General features: G+C 38.3%; 4 pseudogenes; all 4 read left to right on the forward strand.

Moving 5' to 3' along the window:
• Positions 1 to 5,299, forward strand: part of LOC149206513 (callose synthase 10 pseudogene) — a 34,224-nt pseudogene extending 28,925 nt beyond the window's left edge.
• A 1,069-nt stretch (positions 5,300 to 6,368) lies between these two features.
• LOC149206514 (callose synthase 10 pseudogene) lies at positions 6,369 to 10,638 on the forward strand (annotated as a pseudogene).
• Positions 10,639 to 10,763: 125 nt separating this feature from the next.
• On the forward strand, positions 10,764 to 11,696 carry LOC149206515 (putative phospholipid-transporting ATPase 7 pseudogene; annotated as a pseudogene).
• Positions 11,697 to 11,708: 12 nt separating this feature from the next.
• Positions 11,709 to 15,851, forward strand: LOC149206516 (callose synthase 10 pseudogene; annotated as a pseudogene).
• Positions 15,852 to 16,186: the final 335 nt, after the last annotated feature.

Here is a 16,186-nt window from a genome sequence, read left to right on the forward strand (position 1 = left end):
ACAACTGAAAACTGATTACAATAGTCCCTGCAGCCTTGAAGGGGCAGGGGCTAATAAGAATTTCATGAAGAACAATATTGTGATTAATATCTCCATGTATATGTACATATGAATTGTAGACAACTACTAATAATTTCTTAACTTTTAATCCTAATACAATTTATCATTGGATTGGAATCAAGTGTTGAAAGATATTAAAGGAAAATTAGAATCAAGTGTTGAAGGACATTAAAGGAAAATTATATGTGCAAAAACCCCAATCATAGCCAAATGCATTTCATGATTAACTTTTTGTGATAAATTATAATAATACAATTTATCATTGGATTGGAAGGATATTAAAGGAAAATTATATGTGCAAAAAACCCCAATCATAGCCAAATGCATTTCATGATCAACTTTTTGTGATAAATTAGAATGTGTTATTTTCTAGTTAAACAACAAATTTAGAGGTAAATAGAAATGATAGTTTAGAAATTTATATAAATTATTAATGGTGTGCATTAGTTACATTTATAAAGGATTTAAAAACCATATACTATTGCATATTAATGGCACATTATGGATGTAATGGACTCCCGGGGCTTATTGGATTTTTATTACTTCTTATGGTTTCAAAAGCCACATAAAGTTGTAGAATCATTAAAGAAAATATGCATACTAAGACAACTATTCAAAGATTCTTCAAATTCTAAGGATTTCTTAGATTTCCTAGTGTCACTTGGAGAAAAATATCTAAAATGTTGACACTTAATCATAGGGATTGGGTGAACAATTGTAAATATTGTAAATAATAAATAAGGGAAAATGAAGAGTCATCAGGAGATGAAACTCAAGAGTCACTCCCTCATGTATATAACTATGAACAACTCAAATGAATAGACATATTCTTATTTGAGGAGTTACCACTTGGCCTAACATGGTATCAGAGCCAACTCCATTTTTAGTTGTTCTGCCCTGAATAGTTGTAACTCCCTCCTGTTCTGCCTATTTTGCAGAATTGTCACCTTCTTTGCATTCTATACACCTGTGATGTTGTTTCTCATAATGTTATCCTTGCATTATTGATCTTCGTCTGCATTTGGTGTTTAACATTGCATTTTCTCTGGTTCAACGAAGTCGTTTGTTTAATGCTGCATTTGCTCTGGTTCATACGTGACCCCCCTCTCCACTGTGTTGTGACAGATTTCAAGCCAGCCTCAGCCTCTACGTCTTCATCGATGGGGAAGGCAGGTGGGTTGCATTATCACGTTGTCCACAACCTCGCTGTAGCAAATGTATTACCGCACAAGTCTCAGGTATCGGTGTTGTGGTAACATTATGGCGCTGAGTCGCACTGTGGCAGTCTCATATACATAGAACGTCGAATATAAAGTTGTTTTCATATACATAGAATGTTGTTTTCAACTGTTGGTATTATTTCAATTGTTTCATTATCGACTCCCAGTTTTCGTGCAACGGAATCATGGTCCACAACACGTTGTCTCTATGCCCTCTTCCGTTGCTCCTTCCCTCATGCTTCCTACTATCCACTGCCTACTATCTGGTTGCACCCTCCCTCGCGTTGTCTAGTATTCTGATTTGTGCAGTCATATAATACAACATCGCCGCCCCTTCTCCATATATGTTCATCTTCCATATATGCACTCACACCCCTCATCGCTCTTGGTTTTGAACATTGTATACACCACTCTTGGCCCTCTCCCATGGTATGTAACACTCCCTTCTTGCATTACCATGGGTCTCCATACGTAGATTAACGCTGCCATACCTCGTTGGTATACTGTCAACCCTCCCCACACAGGTTAATCCCTCAGCCTTCATACGTATCCCCTTTTCCCATATAATACCCTTCCCATATCAACCTTCGCCAAGTAACCACTACCCTAAATATTACTCCCATAAATATCAGATTACATTTTTTTTGCATTCTAACCACCACAACTGCATTTTTTGCCACAAGAAGTATTTTTTACAGTAAACAGATTTTACAATGCATTCATTAATATCTATTGTGGGAGTGGTTATCAATGGGAAGGAGAATTATCTTGAGTGGTCTCAGAAAATCAAATACACCCTCATTTTTAATGAGATGTGGAAAGGAGTGTGTGTTGGAGAAGGAGACAAAGAACCACAACAGCCTACCTCAAACAAGGAATTTGCCATTTGGGAAAATAAGAACAGCAATGCTTATGCCTTGATTGCAACATTAGTAAATGAAGAGGTGAGTCGCCATATTTCACCATTTTCAAATGCTTTCGAAGCCTTACAAAAACTGAAGGAACTCTATGACTCACACTCTACACATGAAGTTGTTCAACTCATGATTAAATTATTCAGCCTTGAATTACAAAATGATGATCCTCTTTCTCTTGCATCATAAGTAAAATCTATTATGCATGATATCAAAGTCACTAATGTTGAACTGAACATTCCTCTTATATCTTTTTTCAAGGCACTTTATCCCACTTACTGAAATTATCTTGAGTCATTGCAAGCAAATGGAAACCTCAAAGAAATTACCTTTGACTCCCTTGTGAATAAATTTGTTGAAAGAGAGAAAGATTTTGGGAAGAAGACATCTCCTCAGTCTTCTGAAGAGGATGTGTGTCTTGCACATAGAGAGAAGAATCTTGCTCAAAATTCTTCCAGAGGAAGAGGTGGTCGAAGAGTAAGAGGAAAAAGAAATTTTAGAGGCGAGGGGGTAGACACTCTCAAGTAGAAAATTCAGATTTGCATTGCATGCATTGCAGTAGATATGGGTCACATGATGCATCCACAAGCAAGTTGCCTTGGGACAAATTTGAGCAAGAAATAAATCAACCTAAAGGTAAAACCAATGACATCGAGAAAGGTAAAGCCCCTGAATTTGCTCACTATGTTGTGGCACACTGTAATATTGGAGTAAATGAAGAGTTATTTAATGGTTCACTTGCTTCTTGGAAAAATGATTGGTTGCTTGATTCAGGAGCAACTTGCCCCATGACTTTTAGAAGAGAATTTTTTGAAGAATTTACTGACAATGTTGATGGAGCAGTATACTTTGTAGACAAACCAAAACTCAAGCCAGTAGGGCTTGGCACAATCAGGCTTAAATTGCCTGGTCTTCCATACTTTCTTCTGCATGATGTTTTATATCTCCCACAACTAAGGAGAAACTTGTTGTCCTTGGTCCACATCCGCTAGTAAGGACACTCCATTCATATGTTTGATGGCAAGGTTGAGGTTAGAAAAGCATTAGATCACTCACTTGTCATGACGGGGATAGAAGAAGAAATGCTTCTCAAGATGCAAGGTAACACTTCTCGTGCACAAAATTTCTCATACAATTCTCATTATGATGAAGGTACATTTCCATCAAGTTTATTATGGCATGCTATATTTGGACACTTGAACTATGACAACCTCTGCTTGTTGAAGAAAAATGGTGTTAATGGTTTTCCTACAATTCCTAGGAAACTTAAGCAATGTGATGCTTGCATTCAAGGAAAGCACAGAAAACAGTCTTTTCATGATTCACATTCCAGAGCACATATAAAACTTAAACTCATTCATTCATATTTATGTGGTCCAATGCATGTTCCTTCTGCAAATGGAAATAAATATATGATGACATATAATGATGACTACACCAGAATGTGTTGGGTTTATTTATTGAATAACAAATCTGATGCTTTTCAAACATTCAAGAACTTTCATACATGGATTGAAAATGATGCACAATCTCATATTGGCTCTATTCGCACTGATAACGGAAAAGAATACACTTCAAATGAATTTGAAAACTATCTTCGCCAACATGGGATCAAACATCAAACAATTGTGCCTTATAATCCCCAACAGAACGAAGTAGTTGAAAGAATGAATAGAACAATCTTAGATATGATGCGCTCTGTTATCACTCAAGAAAAATAGTTTAAATTCTGAACATCAATTTTTTAAATTTATCAAAGGGTTGATGTCAGTTTTGGGCCTAGTCTTTTCATCTTGTTTTAGTGTCTGGTTAAGAGTCTTGCTAGTGTGTCAAAAGGGGTCAATTCTCTGTTTTAGTCCATCAATGGTCTCACACCACACCTAAGCTCCATATGTCAATCCTATTTCAAAGTTCACAGCGCAGAAACCTCCGTCTAGGTGATTTCGTAGCTCAAAGCACCGATTTTGCACTAACTGCGCTATGAAATCGGGAATTCGTGCTGATCCATAGCAAATCTCACCCCTGTTGTCATATTTTCTGCAAGAAGTCTACGGGGATAGCATGTGCAAGGTCTTACAGGTCGGTCTTGACGCGTGTTCTGTAACCTTCAAATTTGATTCTTGCCTGTACCATTCAAATCAGGACTTCCATCCAAAACTAAATCTGAAAATTCTCTATTAAGACCGAAACTTCTGATTCTGGTTTCGATTTGTGATCAATCTGGCAGTATCCCTTCTGAGAAGAACGGGCTCTTGCCACCTTCCTTTGTTTCTAATTTGCAAAATGTCTTGAAGAACAGAAAGTGTAGAATGCTTTTACACTTTGGAAAATGTATTGAAAACAATACTGGATGACGAGGGAAAATTATGGGTGGAAAGGATCTTTTCTGACATAACAAACAGTCTACACAGAGCGACTATTCTTGTTGATTTTCAACTGAGCAAGCTACATCTTGTCCTCTTAAGAGTCACTGCACTGACTGGACTTTTGATACATGATGAGACGCCTGATTTGGCAAAGGGTGCTGTGAAAGCTGTCCAAGATCTTTATGATGTTGTAACCCATGATATTCTGTCGTATAATATAAGAGAGCACTATGACACCTAGAAGACCCTGGCAAAAGCAAGGAATAAAGGGCGACTGTTCTCTAAGCTGGAATGGCCCCAAGATCCAGAACTGAGACAACAAATCAATGGTTTCATTTACTCGTGAATATCAAGGATTCTGCTGCCAATATTCCAAGGAATCTAGAGGCAAGACGCCGACTAGAATTTTTCACAAATTCTTTGTTCATGAAAATGGCACCAGAAAAACCTGTGCGAGAAATGCTTTCATTCAGTGTGTTTACGCCATATTACAAGGAAACTGTTATGTATAGTATAACAGAATTAGAAAATGAAAATGTAGATGGAATTTCTACAGTGTTTTATCTTCAAAAAATCTTTCCAGATGAATGGAAAAAATTTTCTGGAGCGTATCGGACGAGATAAACATACACTTGTGTCAGAGCTCAAGGAAAATCCAAATGACCTTTTGGAGCTGCGTTTATGGGCTTCTTATAGAGGGAAGACAGAGAAGCATTACTGGAAGTTGCGTCTGATTTGATTGAAAAGGATCTGATTCTTGTGGGTGCTACAACTATAGAAGAAAAACTACAGAAAGGGGTTCCCAGGTGTATAGACAAACTTGCACAAGCAGGTCTAAAGATTTGGGTGTTGACTGGTGATAAGATGGAGACTGCAATCAATATAGGATTTGCATGCAGCCTTCTTCGGCAAGGCATGAAACAAATTTGTCTGACTATAAAAGGCATTGAATTTGGTAACCAAGATACCTCCACCAAGGCTGCAAAAGAAAGCATTATATTGCAAATTACGAATGATTACCAGACAATAAGTCTGGAGATGAATCCCGATGCTGCTTTTGCTTTGATCATTGAGGGAAAAGATTTGCCATATGCCTTAGAGGCCGACCTAAAAGATCAGTTTTCGCAGCTGGCAATACTCTGTGCATCTGTAATCTGCTGTCGAGTTTCTCCCAAGCAAAAAGCCTTGGTCACAAGGCTGGTTAAAGAAGGCACTCGTAAAACTACTCTGGCTATTGGTGATGGGGCTAATAATGTGGGCATGATTCAAGAAGCAGATATCGGTGTTGGTATTAGTGGTGTGGAAGGAATGCAGGCAGTCATGGCTAGTGATTTCTCTATTGCACAATTTCGATTTTGGAGCGCTTGCTCATGGTTCATGGACATTGGTGCTATAAGAGGATTGCACAGATGATCTGCTATTTCTTTTACAAAAATATATCTTTTGGGCTTACACTCTTCTATTTTGAAGCATATACAAGTTTCTCTGGACAACCCATATATGATGATTGGTATATGCTGCTTTTCAATGTTATTTTGACATCAATGCCAGTCATATCTTTGGGGGTTTTTGAGCAGGATGTTTCATCTGAAGTATGTTTGCAGTTCCCTGCTCTCTATCAGCAGGGCCCAAGAAATATATTTTTTAACTGGTACTGTGTACTTGAATGGTTGGAAAACCATGAGATTATTTATGATATTTGTCAACAACCACTTCAGTTGCCTCTACCAAATGTTTCAAGTACAGTTCAGGAATTTCAGAAAGTGGAGGACTATTTATCTATGGTGGAACAGTAACCTTCTGAGATAATGCAGGATGCAGTGATTCCATCCATGAGTGCGTTGGTAAAGCCAGAGCTTCTAAGGCACCAAGACAAAGATGTCAGGCTCATTGTTGTTACTTGCATTAGTGAAATCACTAGAATAACGACACCTGAAGCACCATATAATGATGATTTAATGAGGGAAATACTTCAGTTGATTGTTGGAAGCCTTCAGGGACTAGATCAAATGAATAGTCCCACATTTGGAAGGAGGGTAACAATTTTAGAAACTGTCGCAAAAGTCAGGTCATGCGTTGTCATGCTGAACCTTCAGTGTGATAATCTCATCCTTGACATGTTTCAACATTTCCTTGCCAGTGCTAGTGAGAATCACACTGAAAACGTATCTGCTTCAATGCAAACAATTATGAGTTTGGTTTGAATGAAAGGAAGACTGTGCTTTTGAAATTACTCAGCAGTTTCGTAGCGCGCTACGAAACTGCTGTAGCTGCATGTTACAATTCAGTTGATCAACTATGATTGACAAAGCGGCAAATCTTTTTGAAAGGTTTTGTCATCACACAGGTACATGAAAACGGTGGACAGCACATCAAGGACGTGGCAGTCTGCTCCAGTTTGGGAAATTAAAGGATAAAGGACATGTTTCTTTGGATTCGAATATTTTAAGGAAACCAAAAGCATAGTACCGGGGCAGTTTCCTGTTTCTCAGCAGAGGTAAAAGGATACGACATTAAAGGCCAGCAAGCAGCTACAGACACCTATCACAGCCAAACTAAAAAAGACCACTTGTCAGGGAATAAATCTTGATTGTAATAAATGCTACGTTCAGCATGATGTAGAATTAGAATCCTAATTGTTTTAGGTTTTTAAAGCTGTCAATTAGTAGTCAGTTGTATTTATTAGTTAGTTAAAGGGTTAATAGGTGTCATTAGAAGTAGACTTCGACTTCCCCTCATGCTTGAGGAGGAATCTCAGTCAGGTAGAAGAAAGCTATATATAGCTGAAACAGCAATGTAATCGGGGTTTGGAAATTTTATAACAGAGTACTGTTTTGGCTTATGTAAAGACAGAGTTTCAGTAATATAATTTGGCTGCTTTTCTTCTCAGGATTCATGAAGGATTTCCATGTTCAGAATGTGTGATTTTATTCTTTCCTTAATGTCTTTTACAGTTGCATAGATGTGTAATCACTCAGAATTCACTGATTGTGCTCTGATTTCCTGTATGCATTTATGAACTGTGGTTTTATATGAGTTGTGTTCTGAACATCCAAATGCTAAATGCCCTGACTTCTATGTAAAGGCAGTATCATTGTTTATTGAGGTGTTATTGACTCCATAGGCCCAATGGAAACTTGTTTAATGTATTTCCAGCATTCATTTTTATCACTGTTATTTTACAAGAGTTAGCCATCTTATTCCTAATCAAAATCAATAACCCTATGAGAGAGCCCTCTCAGGCTAAGGAGGCTAAGCCTTAGTCAAAAGATTGGTTTGAAACAGTTACTTGAAGTCTTCCTAGTCTGCAGCCTTCCAGGGTCTGATTTTGAGATAACATTTTGGTGCGTCTGCCGGGAGTCTGAAGATTATTCTTTCCCGAAATCAAGAGATTGAACTTCTGAAGGTAACAGGAGCTCATAAGGTTTTCGAGGCTGCAAATCTACCTTGGCGACTCCATTGTTGAAGAATTTGAAATTCATAGATTCATGGTGATTCCACTGGAGTTATGAAGGACCCAAATGCTACCATTGTTATTTCAAGGTGTGCATGCATAGATTTTTCAGGAATTCATGGTTTCCCAAATCATTTTCCAAAGGATGCATATTTTCTAAGGAATGGTCCAAAATTCAATGGAGAAGATTTGAGTTTAACTTTGAAGCATATATCAGATTTCTGTGATTTTACTGAGCTTCTTAGAGTTAAACATGAGGATGTTTGCATTATGTTGTTCTATGATTCATTTCAAGGGAAATGTAAACGGTGGATTGAAAGCTTTCCTGCCAAATCCATCAAGTCATTTGAAGACTTTTGGATTATGTTTTTGGAGGAATGGATAGATAGATCAGATGTGGTGGCAAACTCTCCTTCAATTCAAGGTTTCAAACAATGGAATAATGATCATAGTAATGGAGAAACAAATGAAAAATTTTCTTTGTCCTTGTCCTCGTATCTAAAATCATTTGAGTGTAAGGCAGAGGATAAGATGAAATTTTTGGATGAAGTTGCTGAGGACATTGAGGAAGACATTGAAGGTTTAGAAGGTCAAATTCAATCATATAGTCTTCATGGTCATGATCATTCTTTTCAGAAGCTTTCTATGGCAGAACACAGGGAGAGAGTGTTGCTTCCTTTCTCTTTCACGATTGAGGAACTGTACACTGTTGTTGAAGATCAGTTTGCACAACCAGAAAGTTACAAGAATCATCAAGCTGATCATGTATTCTGGGATCCTATAGCTAAATACATGGAAGAGTTTTACTCTCCAGTGTTTCAGCTTTTCTATGAAGATCAGAGGCAATTTCAGTGGCAGTGGTCATCACAATATCATTGTGGCGCTGAACTCCAATGCAGTCAAAAAACTCAAATATCAGATAAGACAAATGATTGGCTACATTGGAAATTTCACATTGATTGAGCTGAAAGAAGTTTGAATTGATAGGGTAGGTAGGTAGGAAAATGCAAATAAGCTCAAGGTCAACTGAGCATTTTTCAGTAGATGTAGATTTCTTTCTCCTACAGTCATCATCAAGCTTAAGCCCGAGGTGAAGGCCCAAGAAGCTTGAAGGGGATGTTTGTCAAACAAATCTATGTTTTTCATAAAATGGACAAAGCACTGGACCTGCGAGTTCTTAGTGTACTACAGGAGCACACTATCCCAAGTGGAGCCACTGTTATCACTCAAGAAAAATAGTTTAAATTCTGAACATCAATTTTTTAAATTTGTCAAAGGGTTGATGTCAGTTTTGGGCCTAGTCTTTTCATCTTGTTTTAGTGTCTGGTTAAGAGTCTTGCTAGTGTGTCAAAAGGGGTCAATTCTCTGTTTTAGTCCATCAATGGTCTCACACCACACCTAAGCTCCATATGTCAATCCTATTTCAAAGTTCACAGCGCAGAAACCTCCGTCTAGGTGATTTCGTAGCACAAAGCACCGATTTTGCACTAACTGCGCTATGAAATCGGGAATTCGTGCTGATCCATAGCAAATCTCACCCCAGCTGTCATATTTTCTGCAAGAAGTCTACGGGGATAGCATGTGCAAGGTCTTACAGGTCGGTCTTGATGCGTGTTTTGTAACTTTCAAATTTGATTCTTTCCTGTACCATTCAAATCAGGACTTCCATCCAAAACTAAATCTGAAAATTCTCTATTAAGACCGAAACTTCTGATTCTGGTTTCGATTTGTGATCAATCTGGCAGTATCCCTTCTGAGAAGAACGAGCTCTTGCCACCTTCCTTTGTTTCTAATTTGCAAAATGTCTTGAAGAACAGAAAGTGTAGAATGCTTTTAGACTTTGGAAAATGTATTGAAAACAATACTGGATGACGAGGGAAAATTATGGGTGGAAAGGATCTTTTCTGACATAACAAACAGTCTACACAGAGCGACTATTCTTGTTGATTTTCAACTGAGCAAGCTACATCTTGTCCTCTTAAGAGTCACTGCACTGACTGGACTTTTGATACATGATGAGACGCCTGATTTGGCAAAGGGTGCTGTGAAAGCTGTCCAAGATCTTTATGATGTTGTAACCCATGATATTCTGTCATATAATATAAGAGAGCACTATGACACCTGGAAGACCCTGGCAAAAGCAAGGAATGAAGGGCGACTGTTCTCTAAGCTGGAATGGCCCAAAGATCCAGAACTGAGACAACAAATCAAGCGGTTTCATTTACTCGTGACTATCAAGGATTCTGCTGCCAATATTCCAAGGAATCTAGAGGCAAGACGCCGATTAGAATTTTTCACAAATTCTTTGTTCATGAAAATGGCACCAGCAAAACCTGTGCGAGAAATGCTTTCATTCAGTGTGTTTATGCCATATTACAAGGAAACTGTTATGTACAGTATAACGGAATTAGAAAATGAAAATGTAGATGGAATTTCTACAGTGTTTTATCTTCAAAAAATCTTTCTAGATGAATGGAAAAAATTTTCTGGAGCGTATCGAACGAGATAAACATACACTTGTGTCAGAGCTCAAGGAAAATCCAAATGACCTTTTGGAGCTGCGTTTATGGGCTTCTTATAGAGGGCAGACAGAGAAGCATTACTGGAAGTTGCGTCTGATTTGATTGAAAAGGATCTGATTCTTGTGGGTGCTACAACTATAGAAGACAAACTACAGAAAGGGGTTCCTAGGTGTATAGACAAACTTGCACAAGCAGGTCTAAAGATTTGGGTGTTGACTGGTGATAAGATGGAGACTGCAATCAATATAGGATTTGCATGCAGCCTTCTTCGGCAAGGCATGAAACAAATTTGTCTGACTATAAAAGGCATTGAATTTGGTAACCAAGATACCTCCACCAAGGCTGCAAAAGAAAGCATTATATTGCAAATTACGAATGCTTACCAGACAATAAGTCTGGAGATGAATCCCGATGTTGCTTTTGCTTTGATCATTGAGGGAAAAGATTTGGCATATGCCTTAGAGGCCGACCTAAAAGATCAATTTTCGCAGATGGCAATACTCTGTGCATCTGTAATCTGCTGTCGAGTTTCTCCCAAGCAAAAAGCCTTGGTCACAAGGCTGGTTAAAGAAGGCACTCGTAAAACTACTCTGGCTATTGGTGATGGGGCTAATAATGTGGGCATGATTCAAGAAGCAGATATCGGTGTTGGTATTAGTGGTGTGGAAGGCATGCAGGCAGTCATGGCTAGTGATTTCTCTATTGCACAATTTCGATTTTTGGAGCGCTTGCTCGTGGTTCATGGACATTGGTGCTATAAGAGGATTGCACAGATGATCTGCTATTTCTTTTACAAAAATATATCTTTTGGGCTTACACTCTTCTATTTTGAAGCATATACAAGTTTCTCTGGACAGCCCATATATGATGATTGGTATATGCTGCTTTTCAATGTTATTTTGACATCACTGCCAGTCATATCTTTGGGGGTTTTTGAGCAGGATGTTTCATCTGAAGTATGTTTGCAGTTCCCTGCTCTCTATCAGCAGGGCCCAAGGAATATATTTTTTAACTGGTACCGTGTACTTGGATGGTTGGCAAACCATGAGATTATTTATGATATTTGTCAACAACCACTTCAGTTGCCTCTGCCAAATGTTTCAAGTACAGTTCAGGAATTTCAGAAAGTGGAGGACTATTTATCTATGGTGGAACAGTAACCTTCTGAGATAATGCAGGATGCAGTGATTCCATCCATGAGTGCGTTGGTAAAGCCAGAGCTTCTAAGGCACCAAGACAAAGATGTCAGGCTCATTGTTGTTACTTGCATTAGTGAAATCACTAGAATAACGACACCTGAAGCACCATATAATGATGATTTAATGAGGGAAATATTTCAGTTGATTGTTGGAAGCCTTCAGGGACTAGATCAAATGAATAGTCCCACATTTGGAAGGAGGGTAACAATTTTAGAAACTGTCGCAAAAGTCAGGTCATGCGTTGTCATGCTGAACCTTCAGTGTGATAATCTCATCCTTGACATGTTTCAACATTTCCTTGCCAGTGCTAGTGAGAATCACACTGAAAACGTATCTGCTTCAATGCAAACAATTATGGGTTTGGTTTGAATGAAAGGAAGACTGTGCTCTTGAAATTACTCAGCAGTTTCGTAGCGCGCTACGAAACTGCTGTAGCTGCATGTTACAATTCAGTTGATCAACTATGATTGACAAAGCGACAAATCTTTTTGAAAGGTTTTGTCATCACACAGGTACATGAAAACGGTGGACAGCACATCAAGGACGTGGCAGTCTGCTCCAATTTGGGTAATTAAAGGATAAAGGACATGTTTCTTTGGATTCGAATATTTTAAGGAAACCAAAAGCATTGTAATAAATGCTACGTTCAGCATGATGTAGAATTAGAATCCTAATTGTTTTAGGTTTCTAAAGCTGTCAATTAGTAGTCAGTTGTATTTATTAGTTAGTTAAAGGGTTAATAGGTGTCATTAGAAGTAGACTTCGACTTCCCCTCATGCTTGAGGAGGAATCTCAGTCAGGTAGAAGAAAGCTATATATAGCTGAAACAACAATGTAATCGGGGTTTGGAAATTTTATAACAGAGTACTGTTTTGGCTTATGTAAAGACAGAGTTTCAGTAATATAATTTGGCTGCTTTTCTTCTCAGGATTCATGAAGGATTTCCATGTTCAGAATGTGTGATTTTATTCTTTCCTTAATGTCTTTTACAGTTGCATAGATGTGTAATCACTCAGAATTCACTGATTGTGCTCTGATTTCCTGTATGCATTTATGAACTGTGGTTTTATATGAGTTGTGTTCTGAATATCCAAATGCTAAATGCCCTGACTTCTATGTAAAGGCAGTATCATTGTTTATTGAGGTGTTATTGACTCCATAGGCCCAATGGAAACTTGTTTAATGTATTTCCAACATTCATTTTTATCACTGTTATTTCACAAGAGTTAGCCATCTTATTCCTAATCAAAATCAATAACCCTATGAGAGAGCCCTCTCAGGCTAAGGAGGCTAAGCCTTAGTCAAAAGATTGGTTTGAAACAGTTACTTGAAGTCTTCCTGGTCTGCAGCCTTCCAAGGTCTGATTTTGAGATAACATTTTGGTGCGTCTGCCGGGAGTCTGAAGATTATTCTTTCCCGAAATCAAGAGATTGAACTTCTGAAGGTAGCAGGAGCTCAGAAGGTTTTCGAGGCTGCAAATATACCTTGGCGACTCCATTGTTGAAGAATTCGAAATTCATAGATTCATGGTGATTCCACTGGAGTTATGAAGGACCCAGATGCTACCATTCTTATTTCAAGGTATGGATGCATAAATTTTTCAGGAATTCATGGTTTCCCAAATCATTTTCCAAAGGATGCATATTTTCTAAGGAATGGTCCAAAATTCATTGGAGAAGATTTGAGTTTAACTTTGAAGCATATATCAGATTTCTGTGATTTTACTGAGCTTCTTAGAGTTAAACATGAGGATGTTTGCATTATGTTGTTCTATGATTCATTTCAAGGGAAATGTAAACGGTGGATTGAAAGCTTTCCTGCCAAATCCATCAAGTCATTTGAAGACTTTTGGATTATGTTTTTGGAGGAATGTATAGATAGATCAGATGTGGTGGCAAACTCTCCTTCAATTCAAGGTTTCAAACAATGGAATAATGATCATAGTAATGGAGAAACAAATGAAAATTTTTCTTTGTCCTTGTCCTCGTATCTAAAATCATTTGAGTGTAAGGCAGAGGATAAGATGAAATTTTTGGATGAAGTTGCTGAGGACATTGAGGAAGACACTGAAGGTTTAGAAGGTCAAATTCAATCATATAGTCTTCATGGTCATGATCATTCTTTTCAGAAGCTTTCTATGGCAGAACACAGGGAGAGAGTGTTGCTTCCTTTCTCTTTCACGATTGAGGAACTGTACACTGTTGTTGAAGATCAGTTTGCACAACCAGAAAGTTACAAGAATCATCAAGCTGATCATGTATTCTGGGATCCTATAGCTAAATACATGGAAGAGTTTTACTCTCCAGTGTTTCAGCTTTTCTATGAAGATCAGAGGCAATTTCAGTGGCAGTGGTCATCACAATATCATTGTGGCTCTGAACTCCAATGCAGTCAAAAAACTCAAATATCAGATAAGACAAATGATTGGCTACATTGGAAATTTCACATTGATTGAGCTGAAAGAAGTTTGAATTGATAGGGTAGTTAGGTAGGAAAATGAAAACAAGCTCAAGTTCAACTGAGCATTTTTCAGTAGATGTAGATTTCGTTCTCCTACAGTCATCATCAAGCTTAAGCCCGAGGTGAAGGCCCAAGAAGCTTGAAGGGGATGTTTGTCAAACAAATCTATGTTTTTCATAAAATGGACAAAGCACTGGACCTGCGAGTTCTTAGTGTACTACAGGAGCACACTATCCCAAGTGGAGCCACTATTATCACTCAAGAAAAATAGTTTAAATTCTGAACATCAATTTTTTAAATTTGTCAAAGGGTTGATGTCAGTTTTGGGCCTAGTCTTTTCATCTTGTTTTAGTGTCTAGTTAAGAGTCTTGCTAGTGTGTCAAAAGGGGTCAATTCTCTGTTTTAGTCCATCAATGGTCTCACACCACACCTAAGCTCCATATGTCAATCCTATTTCAAAGTTCACAGCGCAGAAACCTCCGTCTAGGTGATTTCGTAGCACAAAGCACCGATTTTGCACTAACTGCGCTATGAAATCGGGAATTCGTGCTGATCCATAGCAAATCTCACCCCAGCTGTCATATTTTCTGCAAGAAGTCTACGGGGATAGCATGTGCAAGGTCTTACAGGTCGGTCTTGATGCGTGTTTTGTAACTTTCAAATTTGATTCTTTCCTGTACCATTCAAATCAGGACTTCCATCCAAAACTAAATCTGAAAATTCTCTATTAAGACCGAAACTTCTGATTCTGGTTTCGATTTGTGATCAATCTGGCAGTATCCCTTCTGAGAAGAACGAGCTCTTGCCACCTTCCTTTGTTTCTAATTTGCAAAATGTCTTGAAGAACAGAAAGTGTAGAATGCTTTTAGACTTTGGAAAATGTATTGAAAACAATACTGGATGACGAGGGAAAATTATGGGTGGAAAGGATCTTTTCTGACATAACAAACAGTCTACACAGAGCGACTATTCTTGTTGATTTTCAACTGAGCAAGCTACATCTTGTCCTCTTAAGAGTCACTGCACTGACTGGACTTTTGATACATGATGAGACGCCTGATTTGGCAAAGGGTGCTGTGAAAGCTGTCCAAGATCTTTATGATGTTGTAACCCATGATATTCTGTCGTATAATATAAGAGAGCACTATGACACCTGGAAGACCCTGGCAAAAGCAAGGAATGAAGGGCGACTGTTCTCTAAGCTGGAATGGCCCCAAGATCCAGAACTGAGACAACAAATCAAACGGTTTCATTTACTCGTGACTATCATGGATTCTGCTGCCATTATTCCAAGGAATCTAGAGGCAAGACGCCGACTAGAATTTTTCACAAATTCTTTGTTCATGAAAATGGCACCAGCAAAACCTGTGCGAGAAATGCTTTCATTCAGTGTGTTTACGCCATATTACAAGGAAACTGTTATGTACAGTATAACGGAATTAGAAAATGAAAATGTAGATGGAATTTCTACAGTGTTTTATCTTCAAAAAATCTTTCCAGATGAATGGAAAAAAATTTCTGGAGCGTATCGGACGAGATAAACATACACTTGTGTCAGAGCTCAAGGAAAATCCAAATGACCTTTTGGAGCTGCGTTTATGGGCTTCTTATAGAGGGCAGACAGAGAAGCATTACTGGAAGTTGCGTCTGATTTGATTGAAAAGGATCTGATTCTTGTGGGTGCTACAACTATAGAAGACAAACTACAGAAAGGGGTTCCCAGGTGTATAGACAAACTTGCACAAGCAGGTCCAAAGATTTGGGTGTTGACTGGTGATAAGATGGAGACTGCAATCAATATAGGATTTGCATGCAGCCTTCTTCGGCAAGGCATGAAACAAATTTGTCTGACTCTAAAAGGCATTGAATTTGGTAACCAAGATACCTCCACCAAGGCTGCAAAAGAAAGCATTATATTGCAAATTACGAATGCTTACCAGACAATAAGTCTGGAGATGAATCCCGATGCTGCTTTTGCTTTGATCATTGAG

The sequence above is a fragment of the Pinus tabuliformis genome, chromosome 1_2 (genome assembly GCF_031772625.1).
Source record: "Pinus tabuliformis cultivar Carrire ecotype Pingquan chromosome 1_2, CPIR1, whole genome shotgun sequence".
In the NCBI taxonomy this organism is placed as follows: Eukaryota; Viridiplantae; Streptophyta; class Pinopsida; order Pinales; family Pinaceae; genus Pinus; species Pinus tabuliformis.